Genomic DNA, 13,945 nt, shown 5'->3' on the forward strand with positions numbered 1-13,945 from the left:
GCTGGGACATTAGCTTCTGGGAGATTTGTCATTAGCTGATAAATGTCTACTTGCCTTGACTCAAGGCCAAACTAGATGTAATGAGGAAGACCCATCAGTAGGATCTGCTGAGGTTTTTTGTTTAATTTAAAGGCAACTGTAGAGGATGGTGGGATTTGTATTGAAACTGCAGTAACCGAGGAAGGAATTTTAGGCTCTTCTGCGCAGTTTCCCTGACATTGTGGTGTAGTGGCAAGAGTGTTGGACTAGGAGCTGGGAGATGCGGGTTCTAGTCCCCACTCGGCCATGGAAGCTCACTGGGTGACTTTGGGCCAGTCACACACTCTCAGCCCAACCCACCTCACAGGGTTGTTGTTGTGAGGATAAAAGGGAGAGGGGGGGGATAACGTAAGCCGCCTTGGGTTCCTTGCAAGAGGAAAAAAGGTGGGGTATAATTGCAATAAATAAATAAATAAATTGTCATTAGTGGCACAGAAGGAAAGAGTCAAGTGTCTTTATTGTTACCTCTTTCCCCCCTCTGCAGTGAATAGTGGTTTCACTGGGGAAATTTAAGTTGAGAAAATGATGCAGAGACAAGAATTCGCTTCCCCTCCCCCAGCAGGAGCATGCTGATTAAAATCCCTCCCCCTCATTGTTGCTTTTATGCAAAGGGAAAGAATAAAGGACTAGTTTGGCCCCAAATTTAGATAGGAGTGCTTTGTGGCTGTATTGTTTGAATAAGGAAACAGGCACCAGGCCTACCACAATAAACACCTTGAGGCAACACCTGCTCATGGATTTTCCTGTGACATTCATCCGCACACTGAATGATTTCAACTCATACACCATGTTTTCTGTACATACTCATCCCTATAAGGTGGAGGGGGGGCATTACTTTAAATCAGCCTTCCTCAACCTGATGCCTTCTAGATCTGTTGGTCTACAACTCCCTTCACCCTCAGCCAGATGGCCATGGACCATGATTGCTGGAAATGGTGGGAGTTTTAATCCAACACACCTGGAGGGCACCAGGTTGGGGAAGCTTGCTTCAGATCAAGGGCAGGCAACCTTTTTGAACTGTGGGTAAATTTGGCAATTTGATAAATTTGATCTCCTGACAGAGGTGGCTCCTTGGCATTGGCTGTCTCTGGGAGCTCAAGCTCTAGGGAGTAAGTCCCCACTGGACAGAGCTGTATTTACGTCTGAGTAAACATGCAGAGGATTGTGCATGTTGAAATGAATAACTGAAATGAAAATTACTCAGGTTAACTCGTTCGAATGAGCCAGGCTGAACCACTGAGTAATGCCAAGGCTATACGCCATCCTACGACTGTGCATGAAAGTGCCCTTAAAGTAAATATGTATTTTCACACTTTGATATGATCACACTCAGGGGCATCACTAGACACTTAAAAGATTCAGGGCCAGGCCCATAGGACACAAATCTGCATAAAACTGGCATATGCTATTTTATATCTATATATGCAAATTTAGAAATAATTACTGGGATTTATTTAAATTTTACAGGATGCAATGCCAGCCAATTCATTTCTCATCCAAATTATCTCAAATAAAATAAAATCTTCAATTAATTTGCACCCTGCCCCAGATCATCCCAAACCAATGGAAAAGAGTTTTTAAAGCTTAATTGCCATGCAGGGAGAGGGATTTGGGGAGGGGGTGCAATGTGTGGGGGAGAGTTAACCCTTACCTCTCTAACTGCAATCCCCCTTGAAAATCACCCTCTGCATGGCAATTGAGCTATGCATAAACCCCCACCACCACCTTTCCATTTGCAGAAAAAGACACTATGGAATCAGTCTGGGCACCCAGGGATACATGGGCCCAGGCCTAGCAATACCCCTAGCAGGAGTAAACTTTGAAGACTATTCCTACTTTCTCCAAGAGAGCCCAGATACATTTTAAAATTTAAAAAATGAAAGATTGACAAAAGAAAAAAAAGAATGTAAATGTTTGAATTTGATTCTGTTCGTCTTCCATTTTACTGGAATATATATATATATACACATACATAATCTGTAGTACGGGGCAGAGAATGTGACTGAGGGAGTTGCTATTTTGAACCAGAAGGTCATCTGTAAAAGTGGAAGAAAGGTTGCAAAACTACTTGCAAAGCCAAAGCTGTATTCCAAATGTACTTCTTGCACAAACAACTGCAATCTGTAGCCAGAGCAGTAAGAGAGAAAAGGCCACAGTAACTCTCCACTGTGTGTTTTTGAACACAGCTTCGTGCTAATCCCAGGGTGAGCAACTGTAGCTGGAATGAATCTGAGCCATTTGTCTGACTTCAGCATTTGGCAGAAAGGGGCAGGGAGTGTAAATATCTATACTGGCCAAAGAATTTTCGAAGGCTGCTCTGCCCTTTCTCCTGTTAATGCAAGGAAAGTGAATAAAGAACTTTGGATTTATTTTTATTTTATTCTTTTCAGCAGAAACCTCATTTCCAAGTATAGCGACAATATTAATGTTGCCACAATACAGTCTCACTGCATTCCCAGAGGAGAGGAAAAGCTATTTCTTCCCGTGTATCTTGATGCATTTAAATGGAGGCATGAACTTATAAAATGGCCTGTGTTACTAACATTAAGGCTGAACTAAAAGCAAAACAGAAGGGCTGATCAGGACTGAGAAACCCCAGACAGGCAATCTGTTAAAACACCAGCCAGGTGGTGACCCTGACTTTAACAGGTATGCAAAATGCAGGACGTAGAAAGCAAACCTGGTATTTGCTTCAAAACAAATAAAGGTAAACATCTCTGCAAGCATCAATGTGTGAATAAAAATCCTCAGTTGTGTGCTCGTAGTTCACTGTCAGATTTTAAACTATACATTCATTCTACAGGAGCAAAGCAAATTAAAGGGAAGGGGGGTGTCAGCCTACGCAGGCTGTATTCTCATCTCATCAGCTAGGAAAGAGTACTCTGTGAAGATCCCAGTGCATAGCTAATTATCACCGCTATATTTATAACAACATCCTGTGTCAGTGTTTACACACTGATCTGGTTCAGACATCACACAAAACTATGGTTTAATGCAGCCTTCCCCAGCCTGTTGCGCTCCAGATGTTTTGGAGTTCAACTCCCATCAGCCCCCACCAGCATGGTGAATGGTTGGGAATGCTGGGAGTTATAGTCCAAAACAGCTGGAGCACACCAGGTTTTTTGTAAGCTGCCTGTGGGAGTGGCAATGCTGGAGGGCAGAATACACATTTACTAAATGAATGAATGAATGAATGAATGAATAACTCAAGAGGTTTTTTTTTCCCCATGAGATATTGGCTGCATTCAGACATAAACCATGATTTAGTCTTACAAGAATGAGACTAGCTCCCTCCTCTTCCTTCAGTGCAGCCATGAAGAGATCAAAAACTTCTCCTTCTGTTTTAGATGAACTGAGTTCAGCATGTCATCTGAACCCTAAACTGTGGTTAATCTTAACTATGGCTAATGAAAACAACCCTGCTTCATAAACTGTAGTTTGAAGTTGGCTTGTTTCCACTAACCATAGTTAAGATTAATCACAATGTGTCTGGCATGCTGCAGTTAATCAGAAGTTGAAGCAAAAGCCTCCAAACTCCTTGCGGCAACACCAGAGGAGGGGGTGGGAGTGCAAGAGCCCAGGTGAGGGAGGCTAGGTCCATTCTCCTAATGATAAACTATGGTTTGAGTTATGTCTGAATCAGTATCTTCTTACAAAACCTTACATTTCCTAATTAAACATATTGTTAAAATAACAATAAAAATCTTAACATACATGTAATTTCTCAGCTTGGATACTTTGAAAACAAATATCTGTCTCATCTTGCAGAGAGTCCAGGAAAGCTTTCTTTACTTTCTTGCTTTTATTTATCAGTGCTAAATTTATGTTCAGTGCTGTCAACTTTCACTCAAAATTTAATAATGTGTGCCATGAGGGCAAAGTCTTCCAGAGGCTGTTTGCTCCTGTTCCTTTAAGAAGCACGGAGTAGCTTAAATAAGGCCACATGAACAATGTATGCAGATGATTTGCTATGAATATTCATTACAGGCCATTTAATGCAGTGCTGCTGCCCACACCTAGAAACAAATATGAATTGGTCAAGCACTGCAGGTGAAAGTTTAGAATATAATCAAGAGACCAAAGAGTTTTAAGAATACGCTCCACTGTCCAAATTAATTCCATCACTTTGCTGTCTGTTTAATGCAGGGATGGTGCAGAATTGGACTTAGTGAACTTCCCACCCCCTGAAATGCAAGACTCCCACAGACACCACCAGCCCAGGGAACAGGGTGGAAATTATCCTTCCCTGATAAAGAATATACTTCCCTCTTGGGGTTTCCATCCACAGGATTGTGCCCACATATGAATGTGTTTATTTAGTTGTTTATTGGGAATTTTAGCCCACATTATCCCAGAGACTCTGAGCAGATTTGATTTCAATAAATCAAAACACAACACACACACACACCCCTATGGAACTGCCTTGTACCGAGTACATTTATCCTGGTAAGCAGCTGCTCTTGATGGTTTTGCTTTCCCTACCCTGATATTTAAGTTAGTTTAACTGGAACTACAAGGGATTGAACTGGGAACCTTGCCCAAGCAAACCACATGCTGTACCACTGAGACATAACTATGGCTGCATGATTTCAGCAAGAAATAACTTACTATTTGCTATACATGTTAATAGCCCCCAAAGCCCATATTGTATTGTCTCTCTCTCTCTCTCTCTCTCTCTCTCTCTCTCTCGTTATCATCAAAGTAATCCTCACTTTATAAGGGCAGAATCCTATCAGTTGAGCCCTCAATGACTGGAAGCCCCTGAACTCGGAGGGTTCCGATCATCAAATGCAGGGCAGGAGCAACAGTGGAGGCAATCTTCACCTCCCTGTCCTCCTGCCCTTCATTTTTCACTTGACAGGTTTTTTCTCCTGTCTAGTGAGGGCACTTCAGAGGGGGAGGGAAGGAGGCTGGAGAAGCCTCAGGATAGCTCATATCCTGGCCTGTCTCCTCCCCTTCGTGCCAACCAAAACACCGCCTTTTCCCCCTTTCCGAGGTCACTTTTCTGACCTTGGAGACCAGCCTGTGTGATTCTTTCTGCGATGGCTGCAAGGGGGCGGGGGAGGGGGGGTTGGATCTCCAACTCCCCCTTCTAAGGTTAGAGTACACTCTCCAACCTTGGAGTGAGGAATCCCCAGTATCCTATGGCCCCGCAGGCAATGTCTTGAGACCATAGTATTGCTCCCTGAAGAGCTTTTCAATATAGTTTGTGTTGCCTGCATTCTTTGTGAAGTCCATTTCAAAAAAATATGACTTATTCTGTAAATGCAACAGAAGATGTCATTCATTTTATAAAACCAAAAGGTACACTTGGATTGACAGTTCACTAGAAGTCATGTATAGGCCCTCCTCCAACATGCCATGAGAGTGAGCCTAGAGAGCACATTTCTGAAGCAACAGTACGTGCCTTTTGCACACATTCAAGGGTTCGTTACGTGCAATGTGTGCTACTCTTCTTGTCTCCAGTTACCTCAGAAATAAATGCATAAATAACACTGGACATACTGTTGTAGATAAATGTTAAAATATTGCCCCTGCAATTATGTAAGGAACTCCTTTTTAGTACTGTCCTTTAAAATGTTAACTCTTTAGTCTACCTCAGTTTAAAAATGCAAAGTATGTAGCACCGGTACGGGTGCAATAACTGTTACGCTGGACATTAAACCTCACAAGATATTACCTTAAGGGAGCAGTTAGTGAAGGATAATTGCACAGCAAATAAAGTAACTGTTTCAGCAAATAATTTTCTATTTTAAAATAGTCCATGAGTACCGTGGTGTGTTTGTCATCCCTCCCTCTCCCTCCCTCCCTCCCTCTCCCTCTCTCTCATGATTAGCCCATCTAAATGTATAGCAATGCCAATTTGTTTTATGACAGAGCACATGCTTTGTATACAGAAGATCCCCAGTTCAATCCCTGACATTTCCAGGTAGGCCTAGGAAAGACTCTTGCCTGAAACCCTGGAGAGCAGCCCTGTCAGTCAGAGTAGACAATACTGAGGTAGATAGACCAATGGCCTGCCTCAATATGAAGCCCGCATCCTATGTTTGCTGTGATTTGCAGGCAGTATGAAACCTATGCATTGGCCAGGCCTGGCATCTCCAGTTAAAAGGATCATGTGATGGAAAAGACCTCTGCCTGAGACCCTGGAGAGCTGCTGCCAGTCAGCGTAGGCAATACTGACAGGGCCAATCCAAAACATTTTGGTGCCTGAGGCAAAGGACAAGATACTACCCCCACCCCCCATTCCACACACAGAAGCTGGCTGGACTGGCAGTTGAATCTGACTTCAACAAGGTGACGGTACAGCATCATCCACTGTATCTGAAGGCAGCCGGCTAGTTTAAAGGGTGCAGGGCAAGCTATGTGACACACACAGTTTTGTCCTCCAGCACCTTGCCGCTGCTCTGTGCCCCCACCCCAGCATCTGAGTCTGCCTAATGGTAGGGCCGGCCCCAATACTGGACTAGGTGGACAAACAGTCTGACTTGTTATAAAGCAGAATCCTATGTACCTATGTTCAAATGTTAGTCTTTGGGCCTCCTATAGAAATGCAGCACTTTTCACCCCTGAAGAACAGGAAAGAAACCATAGAATCATAGAATCGTAGGGTTGGAAAGGGCCTACAAGGCCATTGAGTCCAACCCACTGCTCAGTGCAGGAATCCAGGTCAGAGCATCCCTGACAGATGGCTCTCCAGCCTCATCTTGAATGCCTCCAGTGTGGCAGAGCCCACTACTTCCCTAGGTAATTGGTTCCATTGTTGTATTGCTCTAACAGGAAGTTTTTCCTGATGTTCACCCGGAAACTGGCTTCCTGTAACTTGAGCCCATTATTCCGTGTCCTGCAGTCTGGGATGAAGCCGCTCCCATGGTTATTATAATCTCTATCCATTGAATAAAAGCAAAGCTAGCATGACATAATTTTGAAGTCTAATGACCTTCTCAAGGGCTGAGGTGAGGAGTAAAATAATTTAGAAGTGTTTTTAAGCCCTCTTTTGGTGTATTATATTTATAAGATGCCTATAAAAGAAATCATTGGCTCCCCAGAGGTCTATCCTGAGGCCTAAACAAGTGGCAAGGGGTGAGGCAAACCAGATTGGTATCCAAGAGATGATCTGGCATTCCCAGCACCTTGAGGTATGCCTGTGGGTCAAAGTTCGAACTTAGCATCTGTATTGCCAAGGTTATGGGAGGCATTCATCCACGCATGTCCTTCAGTGAAAATAAACCTTACAGTGAGCCCAAAAATCTACACTAAAGCTGCAGCCCTCAAGATCCGTTTGTCAAAAATCTAGGGCCAAGTTGCCCTGTTCCTTCCTCTCATTGCATGCTATCTATTTGCAGTCCAGACTTTGTGAATTTTTCCCCAAAATCCTTCACAAAGCTAGAACAGTTCTCTTCTTGTATTGGGAGGACTCAGTGTAATATGTTTTTTAGAATTCCTGGTATAGCTTGTTATAGAGCCTAGGCACCCTTTCAGACCACATCCCCAGAGGGAGCAATCCTACAGCCACTAGACACTGTCTAGAGAGCCATAGGCTTTTTCAGTTTCTGGGAACCAAGGTCGGAGCCACGGCTCCAACCACAGTTCTCAGAAACCTCGCTGCCCACCGCCTTCCCCTCATAGCCAGCACAGTTCTCTCCATGTCGGCTATGTCTCCGCGCTCAGAAATGGAGCATGGAGACAGCAAAAAGGGGGCAGTCCTGGGGCAGGGAGGTTCCTATGTGCCTCCTTCCATCCCACTCTGAAGCTCTCCGGCTAGACAGGCAAAATCACTTGTCTAGTCAAAAATGCAGGGCAGCCAGAGCACAGAGGTGGGGATTGGCTCCATGCTCTGGCCGCCCTGCATTGATTAGTCATCAGCCTCTGACTATCTCCATAGGATTGCACCCTTAGTAAGCAAAGGGCTGCTCTGAGGCAGTTTGCTGATGTTTGAAATTCCTTATTTATTTATTTATTTATTTCATTTCTATACCGCCCAGTAGCCGAAGCTCTCTGGGCGGTTCACAAAAATTAATTCCTTGCTCATTGATAATCAAATAACTACTATACTAAGATAGTTCCGGACATTTACTCCAGGTTATGTGTGCAAAAACTATCAGCTGCTCCAAGGTTAGTATGGTGAATAGTTAACTGGTATGGTTTTGTGATATCTGGGGAAAAAATTAAATCCTGTCTCTAACGATGCTTTCCAGAAACTTCAAGGATCTAATAGTCCAAGTATTCCTGAGAATTGTTACCACTTCAGTAATATTCTGTCAGTAATCTTGTTCAAGTCTGTAGTTTTATTTAAATTGCAGAACAATATCTATCCATATTGGCAGCTACAGCTACATAATGAATCCAGACTGCAAATTGTTTTAACTTGTCAATAATTTCTAACTTGACGATGTTATGAAGGCTATGTTTCTTGGAACAAATAGCATTTTTACTAGCAGACAGATCCCTGATGTTATGACTGCTCTAGCCAAAGAATTTTCCTTTTAGGCACTATAATCCTTAAACCATCTGAGGATTCTGCCATATGGTGCTTTATCCTCTGTATACTACTGTGTGGTGTTCAAAGAATTATTTTAATTAACTTCTTGTCTTGGTAGAATCTCACTGTGTGGTAAACTGCCACTTCCCACATATAACATTGCTATATAATATTGGTTTTCAAAATGTGATTGTAATAAAATGCATGCCCCAAATATAATGAGTTGGGTCCATAGTTGGTCACACTGTTCACACAACATGCTAACCCACATTCAGTGGTTGAGTGTGGGTTGTTGTTGAACCATGGGTTGTTTGTTGAACCATATGTTAGCATGTTGTCTAAACCCAGGACATTTTCTGCAAGGTGGCTTGTTAACCATGCAGTGTGGCTTGTTATCCACAACAATAAACCATCGGCTTTTGAGGTGTCTTGTTCAAGAAAAATATGCCACGCAACATGGTTAACAAGCCACCCTGCAGAAAATATCCTGGGTTCAGACAACACGCTAACCCCACGGTTCAACAAACAACCCAAACTCAACCACTGAATGTGAGTTTTTGTGTTGTATGAACCCAGTCACTAACTCTAAGTATGACTAAGCCTGAATCCAACCCATTATTTCTTTTTTTTTTCAATTTTTTTTCATATTTTTAGAACTTACAGCATTGTGCTCAAGCTCCCCAATTTAAATGTATCCTCCCAATTAATGTAGGGTTGCACTCGCCCACATCCCTAGGGCTTAGGACAGATAACAATATTCCATTGTTTCACTTTTATTCTTACACCAGAACTGTAAGGCACATCACTCTCCTGTTTTTAAATTTTAGAGATAGTGAGCTGCCCAGTACTATTCCGAAGGTTAATGGTGGTGACAGAATTTGAATCTAGGAATCTAGGGTGGTCATGCGACCTCTTTTATAGAGGGTGGCTCTCTGTTTGAAGGGTTGCCAGAAGAATGTTAGGGAAAATACAAGTATGCAACAAATATGCAATGTTTTCAGGAATATCTCAAAGATACGGATGACTACAGGAGTGGGATTAATGGGACAGGGAAAACTACAGTCATACTCACATTACAACATACTGTTAGTCATTCTCATAAGAAAAGGATACCAACAAAAGCTGATTAATCAATATTTAAACAAGTTCACAATGGGGGTGGCCATGCTGACCCAGGGCATACAGCATGCTCCAGAATGGTGCTCCAACATTGTCTGCAACATAGGAGCTGTAGGTAAAGGGGCTGTAGGTAGAGATGGGTGAGAAGTTCATTCAGTTTCTATTTCAGTGTGAACTTACCAAATTCACACTTCCCGAACCTCCACACACACCAAAACGCAGTTATACGGCAATATTTGCACATTTCAGAATGTTGTGATCCAGTTCACAAATATAAAGTACATACAAAGATCTGGACGTTACGGGAAAGTGTGCACAAAAGTGTGTATTTTGGGAATTGTGTACAAAAATGTGCATTTTTTAAGAAATGCACATGAAAACATGTGCACATTTTCATGCTGACTTCTTTTTTAAAAAAATTGCAAACTGTTGTGAAAAAAATGAGAAACTAAGTGAAAAGTGAGCCTGACAGATTCATCCATCCTTAGCTGTAGCTCAGCGATGGAGCACACGTTTTGCACCCAGAAGTTCTGAGTTTCAGTTCCTGATTTGTTGTTCAGTCTGATACCTCCACTTTAAAAGGTCTCAGGTAGAAGAGCTGGGAAAATCCCTCTCTGAATCCTTGGAGAGCTGGTCTCAGCCTGCATAGGCAATACTGGGATAGGTGGAGCAGTGGTCTGAGTTGTTGTTGTTGTTGTTGTTCAGTCGTTCAGTCCGACTCTTCGTGACCCCATGGACCATAGCACGCCAGGCCTTCCTGTCCTCCGCCCTCTCCCGGAGCGTGCTCTAGTTCATATTCATTGCATCGGTGATGCTATCTAGCCATCTCATCCTCTGCCGTCCCCTTCTCCTTTTGCCTTCAGTCTTTCCCAGCATCAGGGTCTTTTCCAGGGAGTTTTCTCTTCGCATTAGGTGGCCAAAATATTTCAGCTTCAGCTTCAGTATCTGTCCTTCCAATGAGCACTCAGGGTTGATTTCCTTTAGGATGGACTATAGACCCTGATTTGACCTCCTTGCAGTCCAGGGGACTCCTAAGAGTCTTCTCCAGCACCACAGTTCGAAAGCATCGATTCTTCGGCGCTCAGCCTTCCTTATGGTCCAGCTCTCACAGCCATACATTACTACTGGGAAAACCATAGCTTTGATTAGACGGACCTTTGTCGGCAAGGTGATGTCTCTGCTTCTTACTATGCTGTCTAGGTTGGCCATAGCTTTCCTCCCAAGGAGCAAGCGTCTCTTAATTTCATGGCTACAGTCAACGTCTGCTGTGATCTTGGAGCCCAAGAAAGTAAAATCTGTCACTGTTTCCATTTCTTCCCCTTCTATATGCCAGGAAGTGATAGGGCCAGATGCCATGATCTTCGTTTTTTTAATGTTGAGTTTCAAACCAGCTTTTGCACTCTCCTCTTTCACCCTCAATAAGAGGCTCTTTAGATCCTCTTCACTTTCTGCCATTAGGGTGGTATCGTCTGCATATCGGAGGTTGTTGATAATTCTCCCGGCAATCTTAATTCCGACCTCTGATTCATCCAACCCGGCATTTCTCATGATATACTCTGCATATAAGTTAAATAAGCAGGGTGACAATATGCAGCCTTGTCGTACTCCTTTCCCAATTTTGAACCAATCGGTTGTTCCATCTCTGGTTCTTACTGTTGCTTCTTCAACCCTCGTACAGGTTTCTCAGGAGACAGGTAAGGTGGTCTGGTACTCCCATCACTTTCAGAATTTGCCACAGTTTGTTGTGATCCACACAATCAAAGGCTTTAGCGTAGTCAATGAAGCAGAAATAGACGTTTTTCTGGAATTCTCTTGCTTTCTCCATGATGCAGCGAATGTTGGCGATCTGATCTCTAGTTCCTCTGCCTCTTCTAAACCCAGCTTGTACTTCCGGTAGTTCACGGTTCGCATACTGCTGAAGCCTAGCTTGTAGGATTTTGAGCATCACCTTGCTGGCATGTGAAATGAGCGCAATTGTGCGGTAGTTTGAACACTCTTTGGCGTTGCCCTTCTTTGGAATTGGAATGTAAACTGACCTTTTCCAGTCTTGTGGCCACTGTTGAGTGTTCCAGATTTGTTGGCATATTGAATGCAGCACTTTAACAGCATCATCTTTTAGGATTTTAAATAGCTCGGCTGGAATACTGTCATCTCCGCTAGCTTTGTTGTTACTAATGCTTCCTAAGGCCCACTTGACTTCACTCTCTAGGATGTCCGGCTCAAGTTCAGTGACCACATTATCATGGCTATCAGGGACATTCAGATCTTTCCTGTATAGTTCTTCTGTGTATTCTTTCCACCTCTTCTTAATCTCATCTGCTTCTGTTAGTTCCCTGCCTTCTTTGTCCTTTATCATGCCCGTCTTTGCACAAAACGTTCCCTTGAGATCTCCAATTTTCTTGAAGAGATCTCTAGTCTTTCCCATTCTGTTGTTTTCCTCGATTTCTTTGCATTGTTCATTTAAGAAGGCCTTCTTGTCTCTCCTTGCTCTTCTCTGGAACTCTGCATTCAGTTGGGTATATCTTCCCCTTTCTCCCTTGCTTTTCGCTTCCCTTCTTTCCTCAGCTACTTGTAAAGCCTCATCAGACAGCCACTTGGCTTTCTTGCATTTCTTTTTCTTTGGGATGGATTTCGTTGCTGCCTCCTGAACAATGTTACGGACCTCCGTCCATAGTTCCTCAGGCACTCTGTCTATCAGGTCTAATCCCTGAAATCTATTCCTCACCTCCACTGTATATTCATCAGGGATATGATTTAGGTCATACCTGAACGGTTTAGTGGTTTTCCCGACGTTCTTCAATTTAAGCCGAAATTTTGCAAGAAGCAGCTCATGATCTGAGCCACAGTCAGCTCCAGGTCTTGTTTTTACTGACTGTATGGAGCTTCTCCATCTTTGGCTGCAAAGGACATAATCAATCTGATTTCGATATTGACCATTTGGTGATGTCCATGTGTAGAGTCGCCTCTTGTGCTGTTGGAAAAGAGTGTTTGCTATGATCAGCATGTTCTCTTGGCAAAACTCTATTAGCCTTTGTCCTGCTTCATTTTGTACACCAAGGCCATGCCTGCCTGTTATCCCGGTGATTTCTTGACTTCCTACTTTAGCGTTCCAATCCCCTATGATGAAGAGGACATCTTTTTTGGGTGTTAGTTCTAGAAGGTGTTGTAGGTCTTCATAGAACCGATCAACCTCAGCTTCTTCGGCATCAGTGGTTGGGGCATAGACTTGAATTACTGTGATGTTGAATGGTTTGCCTTGAATTCGTACTGAGATCATTCTATCATTTTTAAGATTGTACCCCAGTACTGCTTTTCCCACCCTTTTGTTGACTATGAGTGCTACTCCATTTCTTCTAAGGGATTCTTGCCCACAATAGTAGATATGATGGTCACCTGAATTAAATTCGCCCATGCCTGTCCATTTGAGTTCGCTGATTCCCAAGATGTCGATGTTCAATCTTGCCATCTCATGTTTGACCACCTCCAGCTTACCTTGATTCATTGATCTGACATTCCAGGTTCCTAAACGATATTGTTCTTTACAGCATCGGATTTTCTTTTCACCACCAGACACATCCACAGCTGAGTGACCTTTCGGGTTTGGCCCAGCTGCTTCACTCTTTCTGGCGCTACTTGGAAATACCCTCTGCTCTTCCCCAGTAGCATATTGGACACCTTCCGACCTGAGGGGCTCATCTTCCGACGTCATATCTTTTAGCCTTGTGATATGTTCCATGGGGTTTTCTTGGCAAGAATACTGGAGTAGGTTGCCATTTCCTTCTCCAGTGGACCACATTTTGTCGGAACTCTCTGCCATGACCTGTCCGTCTTGGGTGGCCCTGCACGGCATAGCTTATAGCTTCACTGAGTTACGCAAGCCCCTTCGCCACAACAAGGCAGTGATCCATGAAGGGGGGTCTGAGTTAAGTCCATTATAATGTAACTTCATGTGTGTTCACACCTCTCATGAAGTGTTCCACTGGCATACCTAAAATATTGCCGCCCCAAGCAACCATATTCTTGTGCCACCAAGCTGGCCTTGCTTCAAACTCCTCTGGAAACAAAAACCAGATGCATCATTTATCAACCTAGCTGCTGGTTTTAATGAGATCCCTTTCTGCTGGTCCTTGAAAATGTGTAGGTGTATAAGATCCAAGTCTGATAATTTGCTGTGCTTTAATTCATCGGGTTGCTCTGGCATCGCTCAGTATTATACCTTAGCCTCTGACAGCCCCGCATCTTTATTAACTGAGGAATGAAGGCATATTCCCAGCGTCCTAGGAGGTGATGTAGTGTTGTTTTATC

This window comes from Heloderma suspectum, chromosome 3, assembly GCF_057233095.1.
Source record: "Heloderma suspectum isolate Gila_16-S chromosome 3, 16-S_ref, whole genome shotgun sequence".
Classification (NCBI taxonomy): Eukaryota; Metazoa; Chordata; class Lepidosauria; order Squamata; family Helodermatidae; genus Heloderma; species Heloderma suspectum.